This window comes from Salmo trutta, chromosome 15 (assembly GCF_901001165.1).
Source record: "Salmo trutta chromosome 15, fSalTru1.1, whole genome shotgun sequence".
NCBI classification, from domain to species: Eukaryota; Metazoa; Chordata; class Actinopteri; order Salmoniformes; family Salmonidae; genus Salmo; species Salmo trutta.
The window spans coordinates 1654763-1675311 of record NC_042971.1 but is presented as its reverse complement, the minus strand read 5'-3'; positions in this window follow the sequence as shown (position 1 = coordinate 1675311).

The following is a 20549-nucleotide window of genomic DNA, read 5'->3' as shown; positions in this document are numbered from 1 at the left end:
TAGTGTTAAGGACTGGTAGATGGGTGTTCTGATAGGCTGATAGACCAGGTGGTTCTAGTGTTAAGGACTGGTAGATGGGTGTTCTGATAGGCTGATAGACCAGGTGGTTCTAGTGTTAATTAATGACTGGTAGATGGGTGTTCTGATAGGCTGATAGACCAGGTGGATCTAGTGTTAAGGACTGGTAGATGGGTGTTCTGATAGGCTGATAGACCAGGTGGTTCTAGTGTTAAGGACTGGTAGATCGGTGTTCTGATAGGCTGATAGACCAGGTGGTTCTAGTGTTAATTAATGACTGGTAGATGGGTGTTCTGATAGGCTGATAGACCAGGTGGTTCTAGTGTTAAGGACTGGTAGATGGGTGTTCTGATAGGCTGATAGACCAGGTGGTTCTAGTGTTAATTAAGGACTGGTAGATGGGTGTTCTGATAGGCTGGTAGACCAGGTGGTTCTAGTGTTAATTAAGGACTGGTAGATGGGTGTTCTGATAGGCTGATAGACCAGGTGGTTCTAGTGATAAGGACTGGTAGATGGGTGTTCTGATAGGCTGATAGACCAGGTGGTTCTAGTGTTAAGGACTGGTAGATGGGTGTTCTGATAGGCTGATAGACCAGGTGGTTCTAGTGTTAAGGACTGGTAGATGGGTGTTCTGATAGGCTGATAGACCAGGTGGTTCTAGTGTTAAGGACTGGTAGATGGGTGTTCTGATAGACCAGGTGGTTCTAGTGTTAAGGACTGGTAGATGGGTGTTCTGATAGGCTGATAGACCAGGTGGTTCTAGTGTTAAGGACTGGTAGATGGGTGTTCTGATAGGCTGATAGACCAGGTGGTTCTAGTGTTAAGGACTGGTAGATGGGTGTTCTGATAGGCTGATAGACCAGGTGGTTCTAGTGTTAAGGACTGGTAGATGGGTGTTCTGATAGGCTGGTAGACCAGGTGGTTCTAGTGATAAGGACTGGTAGATGGGTGTTCTGATAGGCTGATAGACCAGGTGGTTCTAGTGTTAAGGACTGGTAGATGGGTGTTCTGATAGGCTGATAGACCAGGTGGTTCTAGTGTTAATGACTGGTAGATGGGTGTTCTGATAGGCTGATAGACCAGGTGGTTCTAGTGTTAATGACTGGTAGATGGGTGTTCTGATAGGCTGATAGACCAGGTGGTTCTAGTGTTAAGGACTGGTAGATGGGTGTTCTGATAGGCTGATAGACCAGGTGGTTCTAGTGTTAATGACTGGTAGATGGGTGTTCTGATAGGCTGATAGACCAGGTGGTTCTAGTGTTAAGGACTGGTAGATGGGTGTACTGATAGGCTGATAGACCAGGTGGTTCTAGTGTTAATTAAGGACTGGTAGATGGGTGTTCTGATAGGCTGATAGACCAGGTGGTTCTAGTGTTAAGTACTGGTAGATGGGTGTTCTGATAGGCTGATAGACCAGGTGGTTCTAGTGATAAGGACTGGTAGATAGGTGTTCTGATAGGCTGATAGACCAGGTGGTTCTAGTGTTAAGGACTGGTAGATGGGTGTTCTGATAGGCTGATAGACCAGGTGGTTCTAGTGTTAATTAATGACTGGTAGATGGGTGTTCTGATAGGCTGATAGACCAGGTGGTTCTAGTGTTAAGGACTGGTAGATGGGTGTTCTGATAGGCTGATAGACCAGGTGGTTCTAGTGTTAAGGACTGGTAGATGGGTGTTCTGATAGACTGATAGACCAGGTGGTTCTAGTGTTAAGGACTGGTAGATGGGTGTTCTGATAGGCTGATAGACCAGGTGGTTCTAGTGTTAATTAAGGACTGGTAGATGGGTGTTCTGATAGGCTGATAGACCAGGTGGTTCTAGTGTTAAGGACTGGTAGATGGGTGTTCTGATAGGCTGATAGACCAGGTGGTTCTAGTGTTAAGGACTGGTAGATGGGTGTTCTGATAGGCTGATAGACCAGGTGGTTCTAGTGTTAAGGACTGGTAGATGGGTGTTCTGATAGGCTGATAGACCAGGTGGTTCTAGTGTTAAGGACTGGTAGATGGGTGTTCTGATAGGCTGATAGACCAGGTGGTTCTAGTGTTAAGGACTGGTAGATGGGTGTTCTGATAGGCTGATAGACCAGGTGGTTCTAGTGTTAAGGACTGGTAGATGGGTGTTCTGATAGGCTGATAGACCAGGTGGTTCTAGTGTTAATTAATGACTGGTAGATGGGTGTTCTGATAGGCTGATAGACCAGGTGGTTCTAGTGTTAAGGACTGGTAGATGGGTGTTCTGATAGGCTGATAGACCAGGTGGTTGTAGTGTTAAGGACTGGTAGATGGGTGTTCTGATAGGCTGATAGACCAGGTGGTTCTAGTGTTAAGGACTGGTAGATGGGTGTTCTGATAGGCTGATAGACCAGGTGGTTCTAGTGTTAAGGACTGGTAGATGGGTGTTCTGATAGGCTGATAGACCAGGTGGTTCTAGTGATAAGGACTGGTAGATGGGTGTTCTGATAGGCTGATAGACCAGGTGGTTCTAGTGTTAATTAATGACTGGTAGATGGGTGTTCTGATAGGCTGATAGACCAGGTGGTTCTAGTGTTAAGGACTGGTAGATGGGTGTTCTGATAGGCTGATAGACCAGGTGGTTCTAGTGTTAAGGACTGGTAGATGGGTGTTCTGATAGGCTGATAGACCAGGTGGTTCTAGTGTTAAGGACTGGTAGATGGGTGTTCTGAAAGGCTGATAGACCAGGTGGTTCTAGTGTTAATTAATGACTGGTAGATGGGTGTTCTGATAGGCTGATAGACCAGGTGGTTCTAGTGTTAAGGACTGGTAGATGGGTGTTCTGATAGGCTGATAGACCAGGTGGTTCTAGTGATAAGGACTGGTAGATGGGTGTTCTGATAGGCTGATAGACCAGGTGGTTCTAGTGTTAAGGACTGGTAGATGGGTGTTCTGATAGACCAGGTGGTTCTAGTGATAAGGACTGGTAGATGGGTGTTCTGATAGGCTGATAGACCAGGTGGTTCTAGTGTTAAGGACTGGTAGATGGGTGTTCTGATAGGCTGATAGACCAGGTGGTTCTAGTGTTAAGGACTGGTAGATGGGTGTTCTGATAGGCTGATAGACCAGGTGGTTCTAGTGTTAATTAATGACTGGTAGATGGGTGTTCTGATAGGCTGATAGACCAGGTGGTTCTAGTGTTAATTAATGACTGGTAGATGGGTGTTCTGATAGGCTGATAGACCAGGTGGTTCTAGTGTTAAGGACTGGTAGATGGGTGTTCTGATAGGCTGATAGACCAGGTGGTTCTAGTGATAAGGACTGGTAGATGGGTGTTCTGATAGGCTGATAGACCAGGTGGTTCTAGTGTTAAGGACTGGTAGATGGGTGTTCTGATAGGCTGATAGACCAGGTGGTTCTAGTGTTAAGGACTGGTAGATGGGTGTTCTGATAGGCTGATAGACCAGGTGGTTCTAGTGTTAATTAATGACTGGTAGATGGGTGTTCTGATAGGCTGATAGACCAGGTGGTTCTAGTGTTAAGGACTGGTAGATGGGTGTTCTGATAGGCTGATAGACCAGGTGGTTCTAGTGTTAATGACTGGTAGATGGGTGTTCTGATAGGCTGATAGACCAGGTGGTTCTAGTGTTAAGGACTGGTAGATGGGTGTTCTGATAGGCTGATAGACCAGGTGGTTCTAGTGTTAAGGACTGGTAGATGGGTGTTCTGATAGGCTGATAGACCAGGTGGTTCTAGTGATAAGGACTGGTAGATGGGTGTTCTGATAGGCTGATAGACCAGTTGGTTCTAGTGTTAAGGACTGGTAGATGGGTGTTCTGATAGGCTGATAGACCAGGTGGTTCTAGTGTTAAGGACTGGTAGATGGGTGTTCTGATAGGCTGGTAGACCAGGTGGTTCTAGTGATAAGGACTGGTAGATGGGTGTTCTGATAGGCTGATAGACCAGGTGGTTCTAGTGTTAAGGACTGGTAGATGGGTGTTCTGATAGGCTGATAGACCAGGTGGTTCTAGTGTTAATGACTGGTAGATGGGTGTTCTGATAGGCTGATAGACCAGGTGGTTCTAGTGTTAATTAAGGACTGGTAGATGGGTGTTCTGATAGGCTGATAGACCAGGTGGTTCTAGTGTTAATTAATGACTGGTAGATGGGTGTTCTGATAGGCTGATAGACCAGGTGGTTCTAGTGTTAATGACTGGTAGATGGGTGTTCTGATAGGCTGATAGACCAGGTGGTTCTAGTGTTAAGGACTGGTAGATGGGTGTTCTGATAGGCTGATAGACCAGGTGGTTCTAGTGTTAATTAATGACTGGTAGATGGGTGTTCTGATAGGCTGATAGACCAGGTGGTTCTAGTGTTAATTAAGGACTGGTAGATGGGTGTTCTGATAGGCTGATAGACCAGGTGGTTCTAGTGTTAAGGACTGGTAGATGGGGTGTTCTGATAGGCTGATAGACCAGGTGGTTCTAGTGTTAAGGACTGGTAGATGGGTGTTCTGATAGGCTGATAGACCAGGTGGTTCTAGTGTTAAGGACTGGTAGATGGGTGTTCTGATAGGCTGATAGACCAGGTGGTTCTAGTGATAATTAATGACTGGTAGATGGGTGTTCTGATAGGCTGGTAGACCAGGTGGTTCTAGTGTTAATTAATGACTGGTAGATGGGTGTTCTGATAGGCTGATAGACCAGGTGGTTGTAGTGTTAAGGACTGGTAGATGGGTGTTCTGATAGGCTGATAGACCAGGTGGTTCTAGTGTTAAGGACTGGTAGATGGGTGTTCTGATAGGCTGATAGACCAGGTGGTTCTAGTGTTAAGGACTGGTAGATGGGTGTTCTGATAGGCTGATAGACCAGGTGGTTCTAGTGTTTTAATGACTGGTAGATGGGTGTTCTGATAGGCTGATAGACCAGGTGGTTCTAGTGTTAAGGACTGGTAGATGGGTGTTCTGATAGGCTGATAGACCAGGTGGTTCTAGTGTTAATTAATGACTGGTAGATGGGTGTTCTGATAGGCTGATAGACCAGGTGGTTCTAGTGTTAAGGACTGGTAGATGGGTGTTCTGATAGGCTGATAGACCAGGTGGTTCTAGTGTTAAGGACTGGTAGATGGGTGTTCTGATAGGCTGATAGACCAGGTGGTTCTAGTGTTAAGGACTGGTAGATGGGTGTTCTGATAGACCAGGTGGTTCTAGTGTTAAGGACTGGTAGATGGGTGTTCTGATAGACCAGGTGGTTCTAGTGTTAAGGACTGGTAGATGGGTGTTCTGATAGACCAGGTGGTTCAGTGTTAAGGACTGGTAGATGGGTGTTCTAATAGGCTGATAGACCAGGTGGTTCTAGTGATAAGGACTGGTAGATGGGTGTTCTGATAGACCAGGTGGTTCAGTGTTAAGGACTGGTAGATGGGTGTTCTAATAGGCTGATAGACCAGGTGGTTCTAGTGATAAGGACTGGTAGATGGGTGTTCTGATAGGCTGATAGACCAGGTGGTTCTAGTGTTAAGGACTGGTAGATGGGTGTTCTGATAGGCTGATAGACCAGGTGGTTCTAGTGTTAATTAATGACTGGTAGATGGGTGTTCAAATAGGCTGATAGACCAGGTGGTTCTAGTGTTAATGACTGGTAGATGGGTGTTCTGATAGGCTGATAGACCAGGTGGTTCTAGTGTTAAGGACTGGTAGATGGGTGTTCTGATAGGCTGATAGACCAGGTGGTTCTAGTGTTAAGGACTGGTAGATGGGTGTTCTGATAGGCTGATAGACCAGGTGGTTCTAGTGTTAATTAATGACTGGTAGATGGGTGTTCTGATAGGCTGATAGACCAGGTGGTTCTAGTGATAAGGACTGGTAGATGGGTGTTCTGATAGGCTGAAACCACCCCACCCACCCTCCATCCCCTCCTGGGACCACCCCAACCCACCCAACCTGATCGCTATGAAATAAAATACAAAATCAGTAAAAAATCAGTAAGGCCACATTTGCACTCAAATTATAATGGACGTCAATCAGTTGGGTAAAAAAACACACTTGTATAGTTTCAGCTGCAGATAACCAGCTGTCAATTGTTTTATAAATTATATCTATAAAAGTACTGATCCAATGAGGTGTGGTGGTAGACATCTTAGGTCCAACATCTGTTTAGCTGCTGTCAAACCTGACAACATTAAACCTATTTTCTGTAATGATAGTGGTGAATTATGATTAAGTGATAACAGTTTGGGGGAACAAGGTCTGATGATATTCACTACAGCAGATAAGACAGAGGGTACCTCTTTCCAAAACATGTCCCCTGGTCACTCCCAGTACATCTGATTAAAGGAGGCCAAGGCACCTTGATTACATAGATCACACAGAGGAGAGGTTCTGATGTTCATTACATGATGTTTTCTAGGTGTGAAGGTCTTCATTACATAGATCACACAGAGGAGAGGTTCTGATTTTCATTACATTATGTTTTCTAAGTGTGAAGGTCTTCATTACATAGATCACACAGAGGAGAGGTTCTGATGTTCATTACATGATGTTTTCTAGGTGGAAGGTCTTCATTACATCGATCACACAGAGGAGAGGTTCTGATGTTCATTACATGATGTTTTCTAGGTGGAAGGTCTTGATTACATAGATCACACAGAGGAGAGATTCTGATGTTCATTACATGATGTTTTCTAGGTGGAAGGTCTTCATTACATAGATCACACAGAGGAGAGGTTCTGATTTTCATTACATGATGTTTTCTAGGTGGAAGGTCTTCATTACATAGATCACACAGAGGAGAGGTTCTGATTTTCATTACATGATGTTTTCTAAGTGTGAAGGTCTTCATTACATAGATCACACAGAGGAGAGGTTCTGATTTTCATTACATGATGTTTTCTAGGTGGAAGGTCTTCATTACATAGATCACACAGAGGAGAGGTTCTGATGTTCATTACATGATGTTTTCTAGGTGTGAAGGTCTTCATTACATAGATCACACAGAGGAGAGGTTCTGATGTTCATTACATGATGTTTTCTAGGTGGAAGGTCTTGATTACATAGATCACACAGAGGAGAGATTCTGATGTTCATTACATGATGTTTTCTAGGTGGAAGGTCTTCATTACATAGATCACACAGAGGAGAGGTTCTGATTTTCATTACATGATGTTTTCTAGGTGGAAGGTCTTCATTACATAGATCACACAGAGGAGAGGTTCTGATTTTCATTACATGATGTTTTCTAAGTGTGAAGGTCTTCATTACATAGATCACACAGAGGAGAGGTTCTGATTTTCATTACATGATGTTTTCTAGGTGGAAGGTCTTCATTACATAGATCACACAGAGGAGAGGTTCTGATGTTCATTACATGATGTTTTCTAGGTGGAAGGTCTTCATTACATAGATCACACAGAGGAGAGGTTCTGATGTTCATTACATGATGTTTTCTAGGTGGAAGGTGAACCCTGTGTATGAGATTACAATGTATCAGCTGGTGATTAGGATTGTTAGATGAATCCACTAAGTTCCTGATGAACTCAACTGGTGAGCCTCTTTAGCAGCTCGTTCCATGGACACACTGATTTCAATGTCCTTCACCAAGGTCAGATGACTTCCAGTCAACAGTCTCTTCTGTGTAGTCTCACTCCGTAGCCCACATACTAGTCTGTCTCTAATGATGTCCTTTACAACACCATTCAACTCACAGTGTTCTGATAGTTTCTTTAATGCAGCAGCAAACATTGGTACTGATTCTCCCTCTTTCCTGATGTCTCCTGTGGAACCTGAACCTTTCAGCATTAACTAGTGGTTCTGGTGAAAAATGTCCTTTAAGTATCTCCACAATATCCCCATACGTCTTATTACCTGTTCTGTCTGGCTGTAGCAGGCTGACTAGTAAAGTAAATGTCTTTGACCCCATTACACTAAAAACTGTAAGCACAATGTTGTCCTCGTCAATATAATTAGCTAGTACAAAATATTCAAACTGTTCTGTATATGAGGTCCCCTGCTCAATACTTTCATCAAACTGTCCAATGGTTCCAACAATTCCAGACATTTTTCATTTCTCAATAGGATCCTGATTGTCATTCACTTCAGTATTGTCCTCAACCACAGCAATATTTTCCTCAGTCACGTAATCTTCATTCACTTCGCTCATTTAGCAGTTTTCAATTCCTCAGTTCGTCTTCACAGTTGAATAAATGTCCTTTCCTTTAATCAATATATATTCCTACCTTTTTAATCAAGTTGTTTTCCCGCTCCGACATCCGTCTCGAGTCCTTTTCTGCCATCCATGACGATGCTAACTCTCTTAGCTAGCTCCACTATGTACTTGCCTCTGATAGCAAAACACTGTGCTAACATTAGCCTAGACTGTACCACAGAAAATAACAGTTTTAAACAGTTGTAAAAACCAACTTCTTCCAGACAGAATAGTTCCTGTAGATTCAGACTTACTCATCACCAATCTGTTGTTATGTTTTGTGGGTTTCATAAGTATATCTGTATAACAATTCAATAATGATGAGACGGGAGACAGGAATCAGTTCAACCATTTATCTGGAACGTGATCATCTCAACACATACAAACCCCCATGATGCTCTGTGACACAACTCCAATACACAGCAAATACATGATACATATGTAAATGGACAGTAAGCAAAACTCAGAGGACTTTAAATGTTTAGTTCTAGAAAGTAGGGCCATGGGATAGGGTCAGAAAGGTCAGTATGTTTGATACCTGGTTACAGAGGTGACATAACAACCATAAGGTCCATTATAACACAGTGAAGTAGAGGTGGGATAAGGTCAGAAAGGTCAGTATGTTTGATAGCTGGTTACAGAGGTGACATAACAAGCATAAGGTCCATTATAACACGGTGAAGTAGGGGTGGGATAGGGTCAGAAAGGTGACATAACAACCATAAGGTCCATTATAACACAGTGAAGTAGAGGTGGGAGCTAAAAGCAGACATGGACAGTGAGACGGTGTGAGGAGGTCAGGGGTCAATCACTAGATCAGGACAGGTAGAAATGTCAGGGCTGGAAATAGACAGAGACACATTCTGATCATGGCTCAGACCTGACCTGAGACACACAAACAGAAGATGCCATAACAAAGTCCTGTCCAGTAGGCTGTATGGGATGGGATTTCCTTTCATCAACATTCACAACATTTAAATGAGGCATCTATCAATAAAAAGTTACTTTAGAGCTTTAGTGAAAGGATGGAATGACTTAGTGTTACTACCATTTAGTGAAAGGATGGAATGACTTAGTGTTACTACCATTTAGTGAAAGGATGGAATAACTTAGTGTTACTACCATTTAGTGAAAAGATGGAATGACTTAGTGTTACTACCATTTAGTGAAAGGATGGAATGACTTAGTGTTCCTACCATTTAGTGAAAGGATGGAATGACTTAGTGTTACTACCATTTAGTGAAAGGATGGAATGACTTAGTGTTACTACCATTTAGTGAAAGGATGGAATGACTTAGTGTTACTACCATTTAGTGAAAGGATGGAATGACTTAGTGTTACTACCATTTAGTGAAAGGATGGAATGACTTAGTGTTACTACCATTTAGTGAAAGGATAGAATGACTTAGTGTTACTACCATTTAGTGAAAGGATGGAATGACTTAGTGTTACTACCATTTAGTGAAAGGATGGAATGACTTAGTGTTACTACCATTTAGTGGCAGGATGGAATGACTTAGTGTTACTACCATTTAGTGATATGATGGAATGACTTAGTGTTACTACCATTTAGTGAAAGGATGGAATGACTTAGTGTTACTACCATTTAGTGAAAGGATGGAATGACTTAGTGTTACTACCATTTAGTGAAAGGATTGAATGACTTAGTGTTACTACCATTTAGTGAAAGGATGGAATGACTTAGTGTTACTACCATTTAGTGAAAGGAAGGAATGACTTAGTGTTACTACCATTTAGTGAAAGGATGGAATGACTTAGTGTTACTACCATTTAGTGAAAGGATGGAATGACTTAGTGTTACTACCATTTAGTGAAAGGAAGGAATGACTTAGTGTTACTACCATTTAGTGAAAGGATGGAATGACTTAGTGTTACTACCATTTAGTGAAAGGAAGGAATGACTTAGTGTTACTACCATTTAGTGAAAGGATGGAATGACTTAGTGTTACTACCATTTAGTGAAAGGATGGAATGACTTAGTGTTACTAACATCATATCAAACATAAAACATTTACAACTGATCTTTTTATTATACTGAATAAAAATAAACCCAACTTGCAACAATTTCAAAGATTTTACCAAGTTACAGTTCATATAAAAAAATAAGTCAATTGTAATACATTAGGTGCTAATCTACAGATTTCACATGACTGGGAATACAGATATGCATCTGTTAGTCAGATACCTTAATAAAATAGTAGGAATGTGGATCAGAAAACCAATCAGTTTCTGGTGTGACCACCATTTGTCTCATGCAGCGCGACACATCTCCTTCACATAGAGTTGATCAGGCTGTTGATTGTGGCCTGTGGAATGTTGTGCAACTCCTCTCCAATGGCTGTGTGAAGTTGCTGGATATTGGAGGGAACTGGAACACGCTGTCGTACACGTCGATCCAGAGCATCCCAAACATGCTCAATGGGTGACATATCTGATGAGTACTCAGGCAATGGAAGAACAGATTTTTTTTCAGCTTCCAGGAATTGTGTTCAGATCCTTGCAGCATGGGGCCGTGCATTATCATGATGAAACATGAGGTGATGGCGGCACTACAATGGAATCTCATCACGGTATCTCTGTGCATTCAAATTGCCATTGATAAAATGTACTTGTGTTCGTTGTCCGTAGCTTATGCTGAACAAAAAAATAAACCCAAAAGTATGTGTGTGTGTGGCCACTGTGTGTGTGTGTCTCAGTGTGTGTGTGTGTCTCAGTGTGTGTGTGTCTCAGTGTGTGTGTGTGTGTCTCAGTGTGTGTGTGTGTCTCAGTGTGTATCCTCCGTGTGTGTGTGTGTCTAGTGTGTGTGTCCAGTGTATGTGTGTGTGTGTCCTCAATGTGTGTTTGTGTGTGTTTGTCAGTTTGTGTCCTGTGTGTGTGAGTGTCCAGTGTGTGTGTCAGTGAGTGTGTCTGTCCTCTGTGTGATTGTGTGTGTGTGTGTGTAATCTGTGTGAGTGTGTGTGTCAGTGTGCGTCCAGTGTGTGTGTGTGTGTCAGTGTGTGTTTGTGTGTCCAGTGTGTGTGTGTGTGTGTGTGTGTGTCAGTGTGTGTTTGTGTGTCCAATGTGCGTGTGTGTGTGTGTGTCAGTGTGTGTGTGTGTGTGTCAGTGTGTGTGTGTGTGTGTCAGTATGTATGTGTGTGTGTGAGTGTGTGTCCAGTGTGTTTGTGTTTCCAGTGTGTGTGTGTGTGTCAGGTTATTATTTACAGAGTCACTGAGGAGTCATCATGAACCCTAAACCCTGGATAGAGGGGCTCAGTGAATGTGGAGGTGAATGTGATCAGGTGGATCAGTGTGTCAGAGGAGGGGCTGGAGGAGGGGACGTCTATGGTAGTGGAGTTATTATTGTGCCTGGCAGAGTAACTGTTGTGAGAGCAGAACAGACTCCAGGACTTGTCATTACATCCAAGACAACAGTCCTTAACCCTTCCTCTCCTGCTGAATCCTTTATATGTCACTCCTATATCAGCCCCCCCACTCCACTCTACCTCCCAGTAACAGCGCCCAGTCAGACCCTCTCTACACAGCACCTGTCCCCAGTCCTTAAATCTCTCTGGGTGATCAGGATACGGCTGCTTCTCTCCCCTACATGTCACCTTTCTGTTCTCCTCAGACAGAGAGAGGAGTCTGTTTACTGTGTTTAGGTCCAGTGTGAGATCACAGACATCTGATGGATGAAACCAGACACAATATTAGAAATCATCATCATTCACATTAGAATGTTAACTCACTTTTCACTAATTCATTTAATGTAGATGTTTCTAGGTATCAAAAGGAGAAGTTAAGGTAATTTGAGACTTGTTGAATGATCATATGTTATACTGTATGGCAATATAAAACACACTTATTCCTATTAATTACACACACACACACACACACACACACACACATTGTCATATCAACTCTTTGTAAACGTTGGTGTCCCTGATTACTGACCAAGTCAGTAATGTTGGTGGTCTTTGACTTAACTTGAATTAAGACTTATTCTTAGTCATATTCTTCACAGCAGTCAATACTCACATTTTCTAAGTCCAGGTTTCATTCTGTTCTCTCCACCATGTTCCACACTGTAGCGGTAAGCAGAAAAACAGACAGTCATTGAGGGATACACCTGAACTCTCTCACACACACACACACACACACACTGGACACAGGACACACACTGGACACTGGACACACACTGGACACACACTGGACACACACTGGACACACACTGGACACTGGACACACACTGGACACTGGACACACACTGGACACACACTGGACACACACTGGACACACACACACTGGACACACACACACTGGACACACACACAGGACACACACACACACACAGTCAGCATATAACTTTGTCCAAGTGGTGGTAAGAATGTTTGTCTTAACTAGCCTGAAAAGACAAACATGTCTGATATGAACATTGACATAAACCCTCTACATACTTGAGTTTCTCCAGTTTGCAGTGTGGATCCTCCAGTCCAGCAGAGAGCAGTCTGACTCCTGAGTCTCCTGGGTGATTGTAGCTCAGGTCCAGCTCTCTCAGGTGTGAGGGGTTTGACCTCAGAGCTGAGACCAGAGAAGCACAGCCTTCCTCTGTGACTAGACAGCCTGACAGCCTGCAAAGAGTCAAATCATATTAAAACCACACTGCTATTCTTTGGTGGTGAAAAAAGTGGCAGTATATTTTTTCAACATGTTCAGATAAATCAGTGTCCTGAAACCTGCCAAATCTACTCATAAATTAATGTATCATATTATAAATTACAAATTATCAACGTTTTGCCTGTAGATAGAAAAATGTATAGTACAAATATTTGAGTAGACTGACCAGACCAGTTTAAAAGCAGTATCAGTCAAAAGACAGACAGTGAGGTATCAGATTTAGATTGTATTGAGTATACAGTCCACATCATATCTATTTTGACAGTGAATCTAACATTTTAAATGTGTCTCTAAACTCCAACATTTTGGATTTCAGATCAAATGTTTCATATGAGGTGACAGTATATAATGTCACCTTTTATTTGAGGATATTTTCATACATATCTGTTTCACCATTTAGAAAAATAAAAGCACTTTATGTATCTAGTCCCCCTATTTAAATAAGTCATATGTTTTCTGACCAATTCACTCATAGTGGCTTAAAGTAGTCACAAGTTGAGTATTTGTTCCGATATTCCTTTAACGCAGCGACTACATCAAGCTTGCGACTCAAACTCGTTGATTGATTTTGCAGTTTGTTTTGGTTGTGTTTTGGGTTGTGTTTTGCCCAATATTAAAATGGTGGATGGTGTAACGTCTGCTTCCAGCTCACACTCTCAAACACGTAGATCCCCCTGAACGCAGCTCACTCTCCAGATCCCAGCCACCTGAATTCTGATCACCTGTAGTTCACACACCTGTATGTCATTATCAAACTCTATTTAGTTCAGTTCTTTGCACCCCCATCATTGTGAAGTGTTGTTTGTTTTGTGACACAAGGAGTGCTGCATTTCCCGTAATTTACTCCTCCCGTGAATTATAGTTTTTGCCTGCCTCATTAATGATGCCTTTTGCCGTTTCCCTGCCTGTACTGTTGCCTTTTTGGACCCCCTGTGTATGACCTTCTGCCTGCCCCTGGACCCAGCTACCTGCCTCCTCCTGTGGTCCTTTACAATAAACACCTGCTGAGCCCTGCGCTTGAAACCAGCTCTCTGTCTCCCATGTGTTCATTACAGATGGTGACTGGAGTCATTTTATTTACAAGTGAGTAGATAACATGTTTCTAAACACTATTAAAAGCATCCTGATGATGCCATGATTAAGAAAAATCATGAATCATGAATAATAGTGAGCAAGTTACAGAAGCTACAACAAAACATGCTAACCTCACCATTACCAATAACAGAGACTACAACAAAACATGCTAACCTCTCACCATTACCAATAACAGAGGCTACAACAAAACATGCTAACCTCTCACCATTACCAATAACAGAGGCTACAACAAAACATGCTAACCTCTCACCATTACCAATAACAGAGGCTACAACAAAACATGCTAACCTCTCACCATTACCAATAACAGAGGCTACAACAAAACATGCTAACCTCTCACCATTACCAATAACAGAGGCTACAACAAAACATGCTAACCTCTCACCATTACCAATAACAGAGGCTACAACAAAACATGCTAACCTCACCATCAACAATAACAGAGACTACAACAAAACATGCTAACCTCTCACCATTACCAATAACAGAGGCTACAACAAAACATGCTAACCTCTCACCGTTACCAATAACAGAGGCTACAACAAAACATGCTAACCTCTCACCATTACCAATAACAGAGGCTACAACAAAACATGCTAATCTCTCACCATTACCAATAACAGAGGCTACAACAAAACATGCTAACCTCTCACCATTACCAATAACAGAGGATACAACAAAACATGTTAACCTCTCACCATTACCAATAACAGAGGCTACAACAAAACATGCTAACCTCACCATTACCAATAACAGAGGCTACAACAAAACATGCTAACCTCTCACCATTACCAATAACAGAGGCTACAACAAAACATGCTAACCTCTCACCATTACCAATTTATTTATTTATAAGCACATCACATTGTGGTTACTCACGACTTGGTAGATATTCCCTCAGCGAAGTATGGCAGTTCCATGCAGGTTTCCTCACCAAGTCCAAGGCAGCACAGCTACCCATGCAGACAGTCCTCCTTAGTAACCTATATCCCCATGGCAACACAGCTACCCATGCAGACAGTCCTCCTTAGTAACCGATATCCCCATGGCAGCACAGCTACCCATGCAGATAGTACTCCTTAGTAACCGATATCCCCATGGCAACACAGCTCCCCATGCAGACAGTCCTCCTTAGTAACCGATATCCCCATGGCAACACGAACTCGTTAAGCTTCCCAAGCAATTATCTCCCGGTGTCACGCGATGCTAGGCTAACCTCTAGGCTGGCTAATACCTCCACGACGAGACGGTAGCTTCAGTCTTTACTAAGTTTTAACTAAATTATAACAACTCTTTTATTAAATAAAACATGTATTTCCCTTCATGTCTTATTAGCTATGGGTTTTGTTGTAGTTCTGTCGTCTTCTTTTATAATTTTTCTTCACCAACCATCCTGAGGTAAAACGTCCATCCTTTCACCAACGTCTTTTTCCCTCCCGTTAACCAGGTCAACTCCCATTGGCCACAACTTAACAAGCAACCTTATTGGTCAAAACTTCAACTTCTAAGAAAAACAAACTATTCACTTATACATTAAATAAATATTTCTTCAAAAAGCATAATGCATTAACAACATTACAGTTTAGGAGCAATTCAATCATCTTTTAAATATAATACCAATTAATTATAACAAATAAACTCAATACTTGGTTCAAACAAGGGTATTACACAAACATACAGTCAATAATACAGTAGAAAAATAAGTCTATATACAATGTGAGCAAATTAAGTGAAATAAGGGAGGTAAAGGCAAAAAACGGCCATGGTGGCAAAGTAAATACAATATAGCAAGTAAAACACTGGAATGGTAGATATGCAGTGGAAGAAAGTGCAAAGTAGAAATAATGGGGTGCAAAGGAGCTAAATAAATAAATAAATACAGTAGGGGAAAAGGTAGTAGTTTGGGCTAAATTATAGATGGGCTATGTACAGGTGCAGTAATCTGTGAGCTGCTCTGACAGCTGGTGCTTAAAGCTAGTGAGGGAGATAAGTGTTTCCAGTTTTAGAGATTTTTGTAGTTCGTTCCAGTCATTGGCAGCAGAGAACTGGAAGAAGAGGCGGCCGAAGGAGGAATTGGCTTTGGGGGTGACCAGGGAGATATACCTGCTGGAGCGCGTGCTACAGGTGGGTGCTGCTATGGTGACCAGTGAGCAGAGATAAGGGGGGACTTTACCTAGCAGGGTCTTGTAGATGACCTGGAGCCAGTGGGTTTAGCGACGAGTATGAAGCGAGGGCCAGACAACGAGAGTGTACAGGTTGCAGTGGTGGGAAGTATATGGGGCTTTGGTGACAAAACGGATGGCACTGTGATAGACTGCATCCAATTTATTGAGTAGGGTATTGGAGGCTATTTTGTAAATGACATCGCCGAAGTCGAGGATTGGTAGGATGGTCAGTTTTATAAGGGTATGTTTGGCAGCATGAATGAAGGATGCTATGTTGTGAAATAGGAAGCCAATTCTAGATTTAACTTTGGATTGGAGATGATTGATGTGAGTCTGGAAGGAGAGTTTACAGTCAAACCAGACACCCAGGTATTTGTAGTTGTCCACATATTCTAAGTCAGAACCGTCCAGAGTAGTGATGCTGCACAGGCGGGCAGGTGCAGGCAGCGATCGGTTGAAGAGCATGCATTTAGTTTTACTTGTATTTAAGAGCAGTTGGAGGCCACGGAAGGAGAGTTGTATGGCATTGAAGCTCGTCTGGAGGTTAGTTAACACAGTGTCCAAAGAAGGGCCAGAAGTATACAGAATAACACCAATAACAGAGGGGGTCTGATCTTTGTGCCTCTGTAACTTTCTCATTCATCATCATTCACGATTCATTCATGATTATTCATAATCATGGTAGCATCCACATGAATGTAGAAGTGTTCAGAAACATCTTATATTCTTACTGACAATACAAGTGAAGTGACTCCAAAATGACAGGACATTATTCACCATTCAGTTTCTATTAGGAAAAACATCATCCAAAACACAACCAAGACAAACTGCAAATGCATTCAACAAGTTTGTAGAATCACAAGCTTGATGTAATCACTGCAGGCATGGAACATGGGACTAAATACTAAACTTATGACAACTTTAATACAATACAAGTGAATTTCTCCGAATATGTACAACTTTTTCAAATGGGAGAACTAAATACATAAAGTGCTTTCCTTTCTTAACAGTAACACAGCTATGTATGAAAATACCCTCAAATAAAAGGTGACGTTCTGTACTGTCACCTAATATGAAACATTATATCTTAAATCCAAAATGCTGGAGCATAGCACCACATTTAAAACTGTAAGCTTCATGGTGTGGGCTATGTGTGCCTGGTAAACACATGTGGATCTGGTGAACAGTTATCACTTGTTGACCAACTACAGGAATACTGACCTCAGAGTCTCCAGTCTGCAGTGGGGATCCTCCAGTCCAGCAGAGAGCAGCTTCACTCCTGAATCACTCAGGTCATTTTTACTCAGGTCCAGCTCTCTCAGGTGTGAGGGGTTTGACCTCAGAGCTGAGACCAGAGAAGCACAGCCTTCCTCTGTGACTCCACAGCCTGACAGCCTGCAAAGAGTCAAATCACATTAAAATCACACTGCTATGCTTTGGTGGTGAAAAAAGTGGCAGTATATTTTTTCAACATATGAAACCGTATCTATTCATATTCCCAAACAACATATAGTTTCATCTTCCATCTCCTAGAATTGTATGGTCATATTGTTATACTAATGTGAAAATCAATGCATTCATTCAATACGTTTTTCAATATAATATTATATACATATTATAATACATATTTTTATCTAAACTGAATTTTTCTTCCTGATGATTAGTTCTTAAATGTCATTTGATGTACTCACAGAACAGCTCTGGAGGCTTTGACCACTGGCAGCAGCCTCAGAAGAGTTTCCTCTGATCTGGAGTATTTCTTCAGGTCAAACACATCCAGCTCCTTTTCTGAAGTCAGCAACACAAAGACCAGAGCTGACCACTGTGCAGGTGACAGGTTGGGTTTTGAGAGACTTCCTGAGCTCAGGTAGCTTTGGATCTCCTCCACTAGAGAATGGTCATTCAGTTCATTCAGACAGTGGAACAGATTGATGCTCCTCTCTGGAGAAGGATTCTCCCTGATCTTCTCCTTGATGTACTTGACTGTTTCTTCATGGCTCTGTGAGCTGCTTCTTGTCTTTGTCAGTAGACCACGTAAGCGCTTCTGATTGGACTCCAGTGAGAGGCCCAGAAGGAAGCGGAGGAACAGGTCCAGGTTTCCCATCTCACTTTGTAAGGCTTTATCCACAGCACTCTTGTAGACAGTAACTTCAGCCTTGTCTCTGTACATCAGAGAAAAGATACTGGACTTTGTTTGCAGTTTGACCATTAGATTCTCATTGTTGTTGATGAATGAGAGGAACACATATACAGCAGCCAGAAACTCCTGAATGCTCAGATGAACAAAGCAGTACACCTTGTCCTGGTACAGCCCACATTCCTCTTTAAAGAGCTGTGTGCACAATCCTGAGTACACTGAGGCTTCATTGACATCAATGCCAGCCTCTTTCAGGTCTTCTTCATAGAAAATCAGATTGCCCTTCACAAGCTGTTGAAAAGCCAGTTTTCCCAGTGACAGAATGCTCTCTTTATTCCAGTGTGGACCTGTCTCTTCTTTCCCAAGATACTTTTCATTCTTCTGTTTGGTATGAAACTCCACAAGGTGTGTGTACATCTCAGTCAGAGTCTTGGGCATCTCTTCTCTCTTATGTTTCAGCATGTGTTCAAGGACTGTTGCAGAAATCCAACAGAAGACTGGAATGTGGCACATGATGTGGAGGCTCCTTGATGTCTTTATGTGTGAGATGATTCTGCTGGCCAGGTCCTCATCACTGAATCTCTTCCTGAAATACTCCTCCTTCTGTGGGTCGTTGAACCCTCGTACCTCTGTCACCTGGTCAACACACCCTGAAGGGATCCTATTGGCTGCTGCAGGTCGGGTAGTTATCCAGAGGAGAGCAGAGGGAAGCAGATTTCCCTTGATGAGATTTGTCAGCAGAACATCCACTGAGGTTGACTCTGTGACGTCACAACAGATCTTGTTCTTCTGGAAGTCTAGGGGCAGTCGGCACTCATCCAGACCATCAAAGATGAACACAACTTTGTACTTGTTGTAGTTGGAGATTCTTGATTCTTTGGTTTCCAATGAGAAGTGATTAAGAAGATCAATGAAAGTGTGTTTGTCCCCTTTCATCAAATTCAGCTCCCGGAAAGGGAATGAAAATACAAATTGGACATCCTGATTTGCTTTTCCTTCAGCCCAGTCCAGAATGAACTTCTGCACAGAGACTGTTTTTCCAATGCCAGCAACTCCCTTTGTCAGCACAGTTCTGATAAGTTTGTCTTGTCCAGTTAAGGGTTTGAAGATGTCGTTACATTTGACTGCAGTCTCTGGTCTTGCTTGTTTCCTGGTTGATGTCTCAATCTGTCTCAGCTCATGTTCATTATTGACCTCTCCTGTTCCACCCTCTGTGATGTAGAGCTCTGTGTAGATCTTATTGAGAAGTGTTGGGTTTCCTTGTTTAGCGATCCCCTCAAATACACATTGAAACTTCTTCTTTAGATTAGATTTGAGTTCACGTTGGCAAATCACAGCAAGCTCATCTGAATGAAGAAATAACACAGAGGATATTAATATTACGTCATCTCCCGTCTGGATTACTGCAACTCGCTGTTTGCTGGGCTCCCTGCCTGTGCCATTAAACCCCTACAACTCATCCAGAACGCCGCAGCCCGTCTGGTGTTCAACCTTCCCAAGTTCTCTCACGTCACCCCGCTCCTCCACTCTCTCCACTGGCTTCCAGTTGAAGCTCGCATCCGCTACAAGACCATGGTGCTTGCATACGGAGCTGTGAGGGGAACGGCACCTCCGTACCTTCAGGCTCTGATCAGGCCCTACACCCAAACAAGGGCACTGCGATCATCCACCTCTGGCCTGCTCGCCTCCCTACCTCTGAGGAAGCACAGTTCCCGCTCAGCCCAGTCAAAACTGTTCGCTGCTCTGGCACCCCAATGGTGGAACAAGCTCCCTCACGACGCCAGGACAGCGGAGTCAATCACCACCTTCCGGAGACACCTGAAACCCCACCTCTTCAAGGAATACCTAGGATAGCATAAAGCAATCCTTCTACCCCCCCCCCCCTTAAAAAGTTTAGATGCACTATTGTAAAGTGGTTGTTCCACTGGATATCATAAGGTGAATGCACCAAATTGTAAGTCGCTCTGGATAAGAGCATCTGCTAAATGATTTAAATGTAATTGTAAATGTTTTTAATGTCTGAAGTATTGTAAGACTGTTATAAAGTTTTCAATTATAATAATTTCTTCTCTTAACTGACTGTATAAATGTGTATATATTTTCATAATGCGTTACAGACTGGTGTGACTGATTATATTATTATTGGTATTATTGATGGTATTATTAATGTTGTCTCTCTCTCTCTCTCTCTCTCTCCCTCATCCCTGCTGCTACTTGATGAGGTCACTAGGTGTTGTGTTAAGGCTTATACAATATCATTGAGTTACACAGCTACTTTAGCTGTACTTTAGCTACAGCTTTTAAATGTT